Below are 15010 nucleotides of genomic sequence, written 5' to 3'. Positions count from 1 at the left end.
CCATTGAACCATACAATCCTTTACAACTTCGTCTTGTGTCTTCATTTGAAGTAGATAAGCATATAATTTTGAAATTAGCTTTTCTTGTGGTCCCAACAAAATTTTACCAAATACATATTGTTCTGTATTAAAGTCTGTCGTCTTATCTTTAGCATATCTCGATTCAACTTGCATTCTCAACCACCAGTTCATTTTAATATCCGCATTTTCCAAGTCTTCTTTATTTTTCAATTGATTATCTTTTCCCAGCAAGTCATCATACTTATAGTTCTGGTTTGTTTTTAAAAGATTTGGATGAGTAAATGCTTCTACTGGCAAGACCCATCTTGGAAATTTTTTTATAGATTCTCGGTTTCAACCATGTCTAAACGTGGTACAGAGATTTTCAAAACCAATGATTTTTGAAATAGGAATGGCCTTCAAGTCTTTGATACCACAAATATGCATGCCAGCCCATAGTCAGATCATGTCCTTCTAATAGTAATTGTCTCTTGTCATTCAGGAGCATCCAGTCTCTCACCCATAGCAGTGCAGATGCTTTATAGTATAACTGCCAATCTGGCAGACCCAAGCCTGCTCTTAGCTTAGAATCCTGCAATGTTTTGAGTTTAATTCTAGGTTTTTTGCCTTGCCAAACATATTTAGCAATCATCCTGTTCAATTCCTGAAAAAATGCACTATTGAAAAATATTGGTATAGTTTGAAATAAAAATAATAATCTTGGTAAAATATTCATCTTTATTGAAGCTATTCTTCCCATTAAAGATAAGTTTAAATCATACTATTTTTCCAAATCTTTTCTGATTTCTTTAAGTAGATTGTCATAATTATCTTCTTTTAAGCTACTACATTTATTTGAAATAACACTGCCCAAATATTTAATTTTTTTTCATGTGAAAATCCTGACTTCTGCTGGAAGGATTGGATTTGTTCTGTCATATTCTTTGTTAAAAATTTTGTTTTATGATAATTAATCTTTAATCCTGTGTATTGACCAAGTTGTTTAATCTTATTTATAAGGCAATCAATTGAGTCCATCAGCTGTTCTAATATGAAGACTAGATCATCTACAAAAGCTCTATGTTTATATTGTTCATTTTTTATAACAGTGCCCTTTATGTTTGGGTCTTTCCTTATTTGGTCATTCAACATCTCTAGAGATAAGATGAAAAGTAGAGGTGACAACAGATAGCCCTGTCTTGTACCTTTTTGAATTTTAATAACATCTGTTAATTCATCATTCACTGTCACCCTTGCATTTTGTAAAGAATATATTGCTTTTAATACTTTTAAAAAATTCTCACCACACTCCATGCCTTTCAACTGTTGTAACATAAAATGCCAACAAACATTGTCAAACGCTTTCTCAGCATCCAAGCAGATTAGTGCCAGTTGTTTCTCTGGGTGTCTCTCATAGTATTCCAAAACATTACAAACTGTCCTTACATTATCTTTTAAGTACCTTTTAGGGAGAAATCCAGCTTGATCATAATGTATTATAGATTGTAAGACTTTCTTCAGACGTTGTGCCAATATTGTGGCAAAAATTTTATAATCCACATTTAAAAGAGAGATTGGATGATAATTTTTAATATCTTTCAAATCATTATTTTCTTTTGGAATCAAAGATATCGTGGCTTCTTGCCATGAAGCTGGTATATGACCTTCTTCTTGGCTCTTTTCAATAAGATGCTTAAATGGTAAAAGTAAAGAATCTTCATAAGCTTTATAAAATTCTGCAGGTAAACCATCTGGACCAGGTGATTTTCCATTCTTTTGAGATGTCATTGCCTCTCCAAGTTCCCTTATTGTTATTGGTTCATTTAAGATTTTTTGTTGTTGTTCTGTAAATTTGTTGAGATTGTTTTGCTTAATGTATTCTTCTAGCTCTATTTTCTGGACTTGCTTCCCTTCATATAGTTTTCTGTAGAATTGCTCTACAATTGGACGTATTTTTTGTTTTTGACTTTTTTCTTCATTATTCTCATCTTTCAGTGACGTAATTATTCTTTTGGCCTTCTCTTTTCTCATCCTATATGCCAGCCACCTTCTGGGTTTATTGGCATGTTCAAAAAAAATTTGTCTAGCATATCTCAGTTTGATCTCCATCTCTTCCATAAGAATAAGATTCAATTTATGTTGTGTTTCTTTCACCTTTTTTTGGAATTCACCTTTTGTTGGTTGTTTTTTAAGGTTGCTTTCAGCCTCTCTGGCTTGTGACATTAAATTTTGAAAGTTTTCAGCTCTCTCTTTTCTTTTTTTACTACCATACCTAATTGCAAGACCTCTGTAATACGCTTTGGCAGTGTCCCAAACTATTTGCATCTTAACATCTTGTGTTATATTTTGTTTGAAAAAATAGTCCATTCCAGCCTTAGATTCTTTAAGAAATTCTTCATCTTTCAGAATTGAAATGTTTAAGTTCCATGCTTTTCTCATCCGTGGACCTTTTAGCTTTATCATTACAGGACTATGATCTGAGATAACTCTTGTTTGAATTTCTGTATCAACTAAATCTTTAATCAGACTTCCTGAAAGCCAACACATGTCAATTCTTGACCAAGTTTGGTGGCTGGAGGAGTAATAAGTAAAGTCTTTAGAATTAGGATATCTTGTTCTCCATGCATCTACCAAATCCATTTCTTCTGCTAATTTCCAAAAACTTATTGGCAACTGAGAACCTTTACATTTTGTCTGTTTAAACATTTTTTTATCCAGTTGTCTATCCGAAACTGCATTGAAGTCTCCTATCAAACAGTATTCTGCATATTCCAGATTTGTTAATTTAAAATGCAGATCCTGGAAGAATTTCTCTTGATGATCATTTGGAGCATAAATATTTGCCAATAAATTTTTTTTATTGTCTACAGTGATTTCTACTAGTAAGATTCTTCCATCTTCAGAGGCAAATTGCAATTGTGGATTAAATTTATCTTTGATATATGTTGCCACTCCCCTTTTCTTCTTATATTTATCTGTTGCTGTAAATAAATTACCTAATTTTTTATTTTTCAAAAAATGTTGATCTTTCATTAGGCTATGGGTTTCTTGTAAACAAATTATGTCCATTTTTAATTTTGCCAAATATCTAAATATCTTCCTCCGTTTTGCAGGAGAATTGAGTCCATTCACATTAATTGAGTCTATTGAGGCCATTATGGATTTGAATTATCATTATCTTTTAAATCTTTTTTAGGGTGTTGTCTTGTATGATATCTCCATGGTTCATTTGGAATTTCTTCCCTAGAAACTTCTCCTTCCTCTTCCTCCTCATCCTTCTTCTCCTTGCCTTCTTTTTCCTTCATTCTTTCCAAAGAATGTTGTGCTTTGAAGATGGAGTTTATCCTATACCTGTTCTCCTGGTATGTAAACAAAAGGCCCTCTGGCATTAGCCACATATAGGGTATTTCTCTTCTCAAAAAATCTGTTAACTCTTGGTATTCTGTCCTCTTCTGTTGCATGGGCCAGGGAACCTCCCTCAGGATTTTCACTGCATTTCCAGCTATCATCATTGGTCTATCTCTTACTTGTTTTAAAACGTCATCTTTGATCCTCTTTGTAGTGTATGGCGTTCGCAGAACGCCATCATTCAAGGCAGCGCAACCATTTCGTTATATCGCACCATCGATAAAGCGTTAGTCCGCTAAAGCCGCGGAGGCAACGGTGACAACCAGATGCCTCCGCGAGGGGCGCTGGTCATCCGCCAATCACAGCGAGTGGCGGGAAATACGGCTGGCCAGCATTGGACTGGCCAGCAGGGTGAATAGTTCCGGAGTTGTATATATGCGGGACCCGGCCCGCGTGCGCTCGCTCTTACCTCGTGTTTGTACCATGCAATAAACTATGTTGCCCTACTCGCGTCTCCCAGACTGGTACATAACAGTGGCGACGAGGATGGGATCTTAGTCCTTCGGCAAGGGCTACGAAGGAGACTCACGGGCAACTCGTCGTCCCGTCGCTTCATCGCTGAATCGCTACTTCGCAACGACCGCCGCCATGGCCAGTCCCAGCGGGAACACCGGTCACATCGAAGCTTTCGACCACACGAATCCCGAGGGATGGGAATCCTATTCGGAGAGAGTCGATTGCTACCTGAGGGCGAATCGAGTAACCGAGGACGGCATGAAGCGGGATGTGCTCCTGAGCGTCTGCGGGGCCGCCACCTTCGAGATCGCAAAGGGTCTCTCGGCACCCGCTCGCCTCACGGAGAAAACGTACACGCAGGTCGTCCGCCTCCTCACGGGCCATTTCCTGCCGCAGCCGTCGCGGGTGGCCCGACGGTTCCTCTTCCACAAGAGGGACCAGGCCCAGGGAGAATCCGCTGCAGACTACCTGGCCGCCCTGCACCAGATCGCCGGAAGCTGCAACTTCCCGAATTTGGAAGAGACCCTGGCCGACCGGTTCACTTGGGGCCTCCGCGACGAGAGGCTCCAGCAAAAGCTCTTCGCAAAGGAAGAGCTCACGCTCCAGGGCGCCTTCAGCAAGGCCGTGGTCTTCGAGCGCGCCTCCCGGACGTTCTCCAGGGCCAAGTCGGAAGCTGTCCACCACGAGGAGCTGGACCCCCATCACCAGGACGAGGGAGAAGCGCTCCAGCTGCACCGCTCTGCAAGAACAGCCTCCCGAGCCCCACAGCGGCCCCGGGCGAACGAAAGATCGAACCAACGCAACAACGAAGGAGCGAACTGCGCCAGTTGCGGCGACCCCCACGACCGTCGGGACTGCAAGTACAGGACCTGGGACTGCAGGAGCTGCGGGAAGACCGGCCACATAGCGCGGGTTTGCCGAGCCAAGTCCCACCGCCCGCGGCCAACCACGCACCACGAGGCCGCCGAGTTCCACTCCACGGCCTCCACCACGCTACAGGTACTGAACCTGCCCCTGGCCACCCCCAACAAGATTAAGGTGTCGGTCCGTATAGAGGGGGCCCCCTGCCTCATGGAGGTGGACTCGGGCTCCTCCATCTCCATAATTGCGGAGGAGACCCTGAGACAGTTACACCCCGGCTACAGAGGACAGCTGCGGCCGGCCGATTTTGTACTGCGGGACTTTCAGAAAAACCCGGTCCAGATCGCGGGGTGGGCGAGGGTGCACGTGGAGCGAGGGTCCTTCAGAGGCCCGCTAAATATCCTGGTAGTCAAGCGACCACTGGCGACCCTGTTGGGCCTCACGTGGTTCGGCCCCTTAGGAATCAGAGTAGAGGTGTCACAAACGGCCATAGCCGGTGGGTTCGGGGAGGTGTGCCGAGAGTTCCCAGAGGTTTTTGATGGGTCGTTGGGTAGCTACAAGGGCCCGGCCATCTCCCTGCCGCTCGACCCAACGGTCAGACCAACCCGGCTGAAGGCAAGGAGAGTCCCCTTCGCCCTAAAACCAAAAATCGAGGCTGAGCTGGACCGCCTAGTAGCACAAGGGGTCCTAGAGCCGGTCGATTACGCCATGTGGGAAACCCCCATAGTGACTCCGGTCAAACCGAATGGGGACGTGAGGATATGTGCCGACTACAAGTGCACAATCAACAAGGCGCTCCAGGATAATCCCTACCCAGTGCCGGTTGTCAGCCACGTCCTGGCCGCCCTTGCGGGGTCCAAAATTTTCGGGAAGCTGGACTTGGCACAAGCCTACCAGCAGCTTCCAGTGGACACCAAAACAGCTGAGGCACAGACGATTGTGACCCATAGGGGGGCGTTCAAGGTGAACCGACTACAGTTTGGGGTCAGCGTAGCTCCGGGGATCTTCCAGAGTATAATGGACGCTCTCCTCAAAGGGATCCCAGGAGTCCAGCCATTTTTCGACGACGTTTTAATCGCCGCCCCGAACCCTGAGGAGTTCAGCAACCGTCTCAGGGAGGTGCTCCGTCGTTTCCAAACCGCTGGACTTAAGGTGAAGAGGGAGAAGTGTTTGCTGGGGGTACCGCGGGTGGAGTTCCTAGGATTCGCCGTGGACGCAGAGGGAATCCACCCGACTGAGGAGAAAACCAGGGCCATCGTCCAAGCCCCGGCCCCCACGTGTAAAGCGGAGCTACAGAGCTTCCTGGGGGTGCTCAACTTTTATCACACGTTCATACCCCACAAAGCGGCCATCGCGGAACCCCTACACTGGTTACTGGACAAAAAAGCTCCTTGGGTGTGGGGGAAGAAGCAAGCCGCTGCGTTCCAGGCAGTGAAGGACGTCCTGGTCTCTAACGTGGTGCTTCACCACTTCGACGAGCGCCTCCCGGTCATTCTGGCATGCGATGCATCGCCGTATGGGGTGGGCGCTGTTCTGGGGCACCAACTATCGGACGGCCGGGAGGTACCGGTCGCCTACTATTCCCGCACCTTAACGTCGGCGGAGCGTAATTACGCTCAAATAGATAAGGAAGCCCTGGCGATTGTAGCAGGGGTTCACAAATTTAACGATTATCTGTACGGTCGCAAGTTCACGATAGCGACCGACCACAAGCCTCTCTTGGGTCTGCTAGCCCCAGACCGCCAAACCCCCCAAATCTTGTCCCAAAGGGTGCTGAGATGGAACCAATTCTTAAATTCATACACCTACACACTGGTACACAGGGCGGGCAAGGCGATGGGCCACGCCGATGCACTCAGTCGTTTACCGCTGCCAGACACGGGGCCCGACCCAGCACCAGCCCACCAGGTGATGTCAATAGAGGCACTCCCCGACCAGCCCATCCACGCTGCCGAAGTGGCAAAGGCCACAGGGAAAGACAAAACCCTAGCGAGGGTGCTCGACTGGGTGGTGAGGGGGTGGCCAGAGAGGGACCTGGGGGGAGAGTTCAAACCATACAAAATGAGGCGGGAGGAACTCGCGGCCCACAAGGGGTGCCTGCTATGGGGGAGCCGGGTGGTGGTTCCCCCTCCCCTTCAGAAAAGGGTCCTTGAATCACTACATGAAACGCACCCGGGCATTGTGAGGATGAAGGCCCTAGCCAGGAGCTATGTGTGGTGGCCGGGAATGGACGGAGAAATAGAGGACTGGGTCCGGAGATGCAGTGCGTGCCAGGAATCGCGGCCGGACCCACCCAGCGCCCTGGCCACAAGGTGGGAAACCACAAGGAAACCCTGGTCCAGGCTCCACATAGACTTTGCGGGGCCGTTCCAGGGGCAGATATTCCTAATAATCGTGGACGCCTACACAAAATGGCTAGAGGTCCTCCCTGTAGCATCCACCTCCTCAGCAGCCGCCATCCGAGCCCTGCGCCGGGTCCTGTGCACCCACGGCATCCCTGACACCCTGGTCTCGGACAACGGGGCCACCTTCACCTCGGGAGAGTTCCAGGCGTTCCTCCAGAGGTACCTCATAAGGCACATCAGGTCGGCCCCCTTTCACCCCGCCACCAATGGCCAAGCCGAGCGGATGGTCCGCACCACCAAAGAGGCCCTGGGCAGGATCGTGCAGGGCGACTGGGATCACAGGCTGGCCGCATTCCTCTTTGACAACAGGATCATCCCAAACCCTGTCATGGGGGTCAGTCCAGCAGAGCTCCTCATGGGGCGCAAGCTCACCACAAGGCTGGACAGGCTACACCCCGACCGAGCCTCTGACACACGAGGTTCCCCAGAGGTCCGCGAGGCAGCCAGGGGGTTCTTTGCCGGGGATCCAGTGTTCGCCCGCAACTACGCCTCGGGACCCGAGTGGGTGGCAGGGCGGGTGCTACGGGTCGTGGGCTCCCGTCACTATGAAGTATCCACTGAGGGGGGCCAGATCCTACGCTGGCACATCGACCAGATGCGCCGCAGGACCCTACCCGAGGCACCCACAGAAGCAAGGGGGGCAGCCCTACCCGAGGAGCCAACCACAACCCTGCCACCATCCATGACGCTGCCCCCTCCCGCAGGGGCAACCCAAGCCCCCGAACTCGGCCCGCAACCCACGGAGGCCCAGGCTCCCGAGGAGACGCCGGGGCCCGAAGTCACCACGACTCCGCAAGCCACCCCACGACGTTCGACTCGAGAGCGCCGGCCTCCCGCCTACCTCCAGGACTATGTTACTAACTAAGGGGGGAGGAGTGTAGTGTATGGCGTTCGCAGAACGCCATCATTCAAGGCAGCGCAACCATTTCGTTATATCGCACCATCGATAAAGCGTTAGTCCGCTAAAGCTGCGGAGGCAACGGTGACAACCAGATGCCTCCGTGAGGGGCGCTGGTCATCCGCCAATCACAGTGAGTGGCGGGAAATACGGCTGGCCAGCATTGGACTGGCCAGCAGGGTGAATAGTTCCGGAGTTGTATATATGCGGGACCCAGCCCGCATATATACAACTCGCGTCTCCCAGACTGGTACATAACACTCTTTCTTGTGAATTTCAAATATACTTCACTGGGCAGCTTGTTTCATCTTGTATAACTCGAAGGTACCTGTCTAACTTGGTCAAATTCTTCTTCCATCCTCTCAGGAGTCACCTGTAAAATTTCAGCCAAGGCTTCATTTAGAATTTTTTTAAAATCTTCATTTTTTTCTTCTGGTATGTTTTGGAACCTCAATATATAAGCTGCTCTGTCTACTTCCAGTTGTAGGAGTCTAGAGTCTTGTATGCTCTGTTGTTTTTCCATATGCTCCATCTTTTGAGTATTCTCTGTCACTTGGCCCTCTAGTATTTTTAAGGCCTTGCAGGGAGATTTTATCATCTCTCTTTCTCCTTCCCCTTGACCCCAGTCAGACCAGGTCAAAGAAGTGTTTCCTCCAGCCTTTTCCTGGAGATTATTCCTGGACTACTCTAGTCTAATGTCCTCCAAACCCTGTTCCCTGCCTGGAGAAGGGGGGAGAAGGAGGGGGAGACTTGAGGATCCCATTGTCTAAACCTATTAGTTTTTCTTAAGAAGCAACTCTGGAAAGCCATTGCTGGACTTCCTCCTTCCCAGCCGTTCTCTGCCCGGGGGAGGGGGGGACTTTTAGAAGCCAAGTGGAGGTTTGCTGCTTGCCAGTCTCCCAGGAGAAAACACTTTTCTTCATACTAACAAAAAAACCCCTCAAACCAAACCCGCACATGCCTCACTGAGCTCCTCAGAAGTCATAACTATGACCGCTTTTGAAAAATAAAACCTGCATTTGCCCAAATGTCCTGTTTTTATACAGAGGCACAGAGGTCCTGTTTTTCCTGGTATTGGCTTTTCCCTAACAAATGCTGCCTCCAAAATCAGAGTTATTGGAATAAATCTGTCTGTAAAGACTGGAAGTAAGTCATAACAAGGGAAACTCCATGGCACAGAGTGGTAAAGCTGCAGTACTGCAGTCCAAGCTCTGCTCATGACCTGAGTTCGATCCCGGAGGAAGCTGGGTTCAGGTAGCCTGCTCAAGATTGACTCAGCCTTCCATCCTTCCGAGGTCCGTAAAACAAGTGCCCAGCTTGCTGGGGGTAAAGTGTAAATCAGCAGTCCCAACCTTTTTGGCACCAGGGACTGGTTTAGTAGAAGACAATTTTTCCACGGACTGGAGGGAGGGCGATGGTTTCAGGATTATTCAATTGTGCACTTTATTTGTATTATTACATTGTAATATATAATGAAATAATTATACAACTCATGGTCCAGTTGCTAACAGGCCACGGACCAGTACCGGTCCATGACCCAGGGGTTGGGGACCCCTGGTGTAGATGACTGGGGAAGGCAATGGCAAACCACCCTGTAAAAAGTCTGCCAAGAAAACGTCATGATGTGATGTCACCCCATGGATTGGTAACAACTCGGTGCTTGCACCTTTACCTTTTTCACCCGTATCTACATCCATCAACTGGAATCACAACTACCTGTGGAAAATAGGAGGATGGGCAGAGTGGGAAAGTGGATTTAGGGAACATCTCAAATATTTGAACAGGATGTATTGGACATGACTGAGCTGCATGGAGGATCTCATACTGAGTTTGGATTTCAGTGGAGTGACTAGTCATGCAATAAATGTCGCCCAAAGAATCCTGCATTTTAATTCTGGAAACATTTGCTTTAAAGATGGGACCCAGGTGAACCTAATGTTTTGTAGGCAAGCAGTCTGGTATATGCAAGCTGTCTTTTGCTACAGAGGCAGAGATTCTGATTGCAGTCATATGTGTAGGTAAATGGTCTGCAAAAGAAAAGGAGGAGATGCTGCACTGAAACAGCCTAAATGAATTTTAGACCCTGATTTCAGCTGCCAGCTTTTCAATCAGTCTTCTTAACTGTGCTTTTAACAGCCGCTATTGCAGAAACTAGCAGGTCAATTTTTTTAACACCGCAAATATAAATGTCAGAGGCTACCCAGATGGGTAGGGTTGCGAACTCCAGTTTGGGAAATTCCTGGAGATTTGGGGACAAGATTTGGGATACTTCAGGAAAGCATAATGTCATATTGTCCACCTTCCAAAGCAGCTATTTTCTCTTATAAAACAGACACCTGTCATCTGGAGATCAGTTGTGATTCCAGGAGATCTCCAGGAACCCTGCACTGTCCTCTTTAATTCCATCCCTCCTTCCAGTGGCTCCCTCAGCTCTTCTGCTCTCTTTCCTTGCTCTAGGCCTCCAGGTGACCTTTGTGGTAGAGGAGAAGAGCTTGCAAGCCTGCCTATTTCCCCCTCCTTCCCTGCTTCACACATGATGAAAATAGTTGCCTACCTCAGGGTCAGCGCTCAGAGGTTGACTGAGGTCCTAATGCTAAGCATGCTTACTTGAGAGTAAGCCTACATTAAGTTCCTCCTTGACTCCAGGAGCCACACAATATGTGTGAAAGAGCCATATGTGTCTACTGAGCTGCAGTTTGGTCACCCCTGTGCTAGAGGGCACTATTTCTCTGGTGTGTGTGGTGTTCTTTGACATGGCAACATGAATGTAATGTTGGACATCCAATAGATTTTGATTTTTTTGTTTTAATAGTTACATCCAAGTTCATGGACCCCTGAAATCTATTCACAGACCCTTTGGGTTTCGTGGTCCCCAGTTTAAGAACTCCTGTGTTAAAGGGTGGGCTGTATGGCATTGTACCTGTCCTCCCCAGGCTCTACCCCAAATCTCCAGAAGTTCCTAAACCTAGAGCTAGCAACCCTATCCCCCACCACCCCCTGCTGGGGGCTAGGGTGGATCTGCTAACCCTAGTGGAGAGGTTATTGATGTGAAGACTGGACAGTGTCATAAGATTTTTGTCTGTTGTCGGTTGATGGATGGCTCCTAGTAAGTTTAGTGTTATTGGAATGGTGCATGGGTATGAAGTATAGTGCAGAGGGGGGCTGTTGATTTTGGGTACCATTAGGGCTTTTTTTGTAGCAGGAACTCCTTTGCTTATTAGACCACACACCCCTGATGTAGCCAATCCTCCAAGAGCTTACAGTAGGCCCTGTAAGCTCTTGGAGGATTGGCTACATGAGAGATGTGTGGCCTAATATGCAAAGGCATTCCTGCTACAAAAAAAGCCCTGGGTGCCACCATCTAGGGTTGCTAGCTCCAGACTGGGATAATTTCTGGAGACTGGGGGTGGAGCGGGAGGGACCACATTGTGGTATAATGCTGCAGGAATGGTAGGAAGAGGCTTTTCATTTACATGTTTTCCATAGTAACTGGTTTCTTGCTCAAATGCTTATATAAGGAAACTGTATTGCAGCTGCTCAGGAATGATTGACAGATACAATGTTGTATAAGGGCAGCGACTTCCTTCAGTCTGTGAATTGCTTGGCTGTTTGTGCTGACTTTCCTTTTTATTTGAATATTTTTTTCTCCTGTTATGAAAACCTTACCTGTTGTGTCTTATTGGGACAGGCACATCAGAACAGAACCCCTTGTGTTGCAGTCCCAAAGAATCTATCTTCCAAAGCAGGCTTTTTTTCCTCTAGAAGAACTAATCTGTTTCATCTGGAGTTCAGTTAATTCTGGGAGATCTCTAGGCTTATGCTGGTATATTATTCACCTTCCTTACCAATAGTGTTGCCAGGTACAGATTGGGAAATACATGAAGATTTTGGAGGTGGAGGCTGAGGAGGGCAGGGTTTGGGGAGGGAGGGACTTCAGTGCCATAAAGTACACCTTCCAAAGCAGCCATTTTCTCCAGGGGAGCTGATCTCTGACACCCAGCTGGAAATCTCCAGGCAGCACTGGAAGGTGGCAGCCCTACTTACCAGCAGGCAACTGGCTGAGCTGGCAGAGGTGATCTTTGGCATAGTGCTTGTCTGGTTTTTCTGGGGGACTAACATGCATACAGCTGTTGCCTTCTCTGGCCAGGTTTAGGGGTCCATGATGGTCCCAGGACTAACAGTCCCCAGTCTAATCCATTCACTACATTTTTTTTTAGCCCACCATTCCCACAAAGAGATCCAGGCAGTGTGCCTCCTGCCATCTTTTAGGCAACAGTCAAAACATTAATTTTAACCCAGACTTTTAACTAAAAGGTTTTTTTTGTTTTAATTTTTAGCTGTTTTATGATTTATTTCTGAAGTCTATTTTATGGATATTTTTAGGGTGCTCAGTGATTGTTTCATACTGGCTTGCTTCCCTGGCCTGTTCTATTTTATATTCATAATTTATGATGATTTTATGATTTGTTTTTCCTTGTAGGTTGCAGCATATAAATTTGCTAAATAAATGATTAATAAATCATTCTCCCTTCCTCTATTTTGTCCTCACATTTTAACCCTATGAGGCAGACTGAAGGATGGGCAGAGGTTCTGCTTCCTTTCTGTCAATCACCATTCCCCCCCTCCCCCCCCCGTATGCTTATTTGATGTGTGCAGAACACAAGGTTGCCAGGTCTCTCATGGCAACCAGAAGGAGGTGGGTGGGGGACTTACTGACAGCAAGGAAAGACGTAAGCCGGTGTCGCAGCAACATCATTGGTGACACTCAGCAGGAACTCATTTGCATATTAGGCCACACCCCCTGGCATCACCATTGTTTCACAGGGCTTTTTTGTCATTTGCATTTTTGTCATTTTGTCATTTGCACATGGTTTTTTGTCATTTGCATATTACACCACACTTCCTGCTGCCAAGCCAGCTGGAACTGCATTCCTATGTGTTCCTGCTCAAAAAAAGCCCTGGTGATGCTGAAGCAGTAATGTCACTTCTGGTAACTAGTAATGTGAGACCCTATGAATATTTAGGCAAAAACTCTCTGGTAGAAGCTGTTTTTACCATAGTGTTTTTGCCCAAATACCAGAATGTCCTATATTGCTGGCAATGAGATGATCTCACTTTCTGTGCACACTGGAAGCCAAATTGCCATGTTGCCAATGAGGTTGCTCCAATGCTGGCCTAGGCCTCTTACCTCTGTTGGCAAGTCCCATTGAAGCCAGCTGGCTAGTGGCAGGATCCCCCACCCCCACTAGGGCTTAGCAGCCTATGAGTGGCTAGGGTAGCCAGATGAAGGGGGAATGAGAGGGGGGAAAGCTGTTACACTGTCAGCTCAGCTCAGATAGGGCTTGCTTTTAGCTGAAAGAGAATCTGTTATCAGGAGATTATAATCAGAGTCTGTTTCGAATGCAAGCAGGCTAAATCAGTAAATGCTTGATAATCCTTTCTCAAAAAAACTTTTTGAAGTCTCAGAGTCTGACTTTAGCAGGAACACAGGGTAGCACATGGAATGCTTTGTGAATAGGCTGTGGGTGCTTTAGGGCGCATTTTCTGTGGGAAACTGTCTATTGATTTGTATTGTCTGAGATGAACTCACATTTTCTGAAGAACTGTGTATGCACACAAAAGCTTATACCCAGAATTAAACTTTGTTGGCCTTAAAGGTGCCACTGGACTCAAACTTTGTTCTGTTGCTTTAGATCAACATGGCTACCAACGTGAATCACATTTACACTCTCAGAATCCTGAGGTTGAGAAAAGGCCAATATTCACCTCAAGAATACAGGTGGGACTGGCCACGGCAATGGAGGATGAGGGGGAGGCCTCCCAGCTGGGTTCGATCTCCGTCTCCATGGAGGCAGCCGGCAGAGCTGGGATCTCACTGCACAATTTCTGCGGGTGCTTGGCCAAGCAGCTGGTGCACTTCCACGCTATGCGTCTGCAGGGCTCCTTCTTCCTGTGAGTCGGGTAAGTCCTCTAACTCAGCAACTTAGCTGTGGGCATGTGCACCCCCCATGACTCCATTCCAGCACCTATGTTACTTCTTGGTGACACCTCTGACAATACCTCTAACTCTTTAGCCCAAAGATTAGCCAGCAAGACTAAAAAACAGATTTTTGTCAGCTATAATATTAAAAATACCAACAGCAACTTCATATTGCTTGTAGAAAACTGAATCAAGGAGGAAATGGCTGCTTTTCCAGAAAAGTTTTAGCTTGGAACCGCTGCAGATATGTCTACATTATATTTTTTAAAGAATTAAAATGGTGTTTTTCCTGTCCCCCCAAAAATACAGGTGGGACTATTAACTGTTACATGTACCCAAGAACTAATAACTGGAGGGACAGTGATAGTAAAGAAAAAGCTTATTTTCCTGCTTCAGTTATTCTGGCTGTTGCTGTAAGTCCTTTTATCCAGTTACATTTAGTTCAGAGATAGCTCCCTTTCTAGAATCCACTGATCTGGCCACAATGGCCCATGCTATGGTAACTTCAAGGCTAAGTTATTGCAAGGTACTATGCATGGGGCCTCCTTTAAAGACAACTCAGAAACCTGAGCTGGTTGAGATATGAGAGTTGATTAGCTGACTCAAACAAAAGATTTCTGCCATATCATACCTAAGTTGGATTTATTATATTGGCTTCCAATATGTTTCCTGGTTCAATTTAAGGTGCTGTTTTTCATCTTTAAAGCCCTTAATTGTATGGGACCCACATCTCTCTCCTTGTATGAACCCATGTGCCAGCAACTTCTGTCATCATTCCCACCAATCTCTTCTTTCTGCTCTCTCCTATATGGAAGTCAGACTGTACCAGAGCATTTTGGGTAATTGATCTGAGCCATTTTCGGTCAAGAGGAAAGGCGGGGGAATAAATATTTTAATAAATATTTATTTTAATAAATCAATAAGATTAGATTAGATAGATTAGATAATTTTATTTGTATCCCGCCCTCCCCGCCGGAGCAGGCTCAGGGCGGCTAACAACAT

General features: G+C 46.7%; 1 pseudogene; it reads left to right on the top strand.

The window, feature by feature from the left end:
- The first annotated feature begins 13825 nt into the window (after window positions 1-13825).
- LOC132575747 (proteasome assembly chaperone 4-like) lies at window positions 13826-14277 on the top strand (annotated as a pseudogene).
- Window positions 14278-15010: the final 733 nt, after the last annotated feature.

This window comes from Heteronotia binoei, chromosome 8, assembly GCF_032191835.1.
Source record: "Heteronotia binoei isolate CCM8104 ecotype False Entrance Well chromosome 8, APGP_CSIRO_Hbin_v1, whole genome shotgun sequence".
NCBI lineage: Eukaryota > Metazoa > Chordata > Lepidosauria > Squamata > Gekkonidae > Heteronotia > Heteronotia binoei.
The sequence above is the reverse complement of the archived record's forward strand: the minus strand, read 5'-3'. Positions and strand labels throughout refer to the sequence as shown.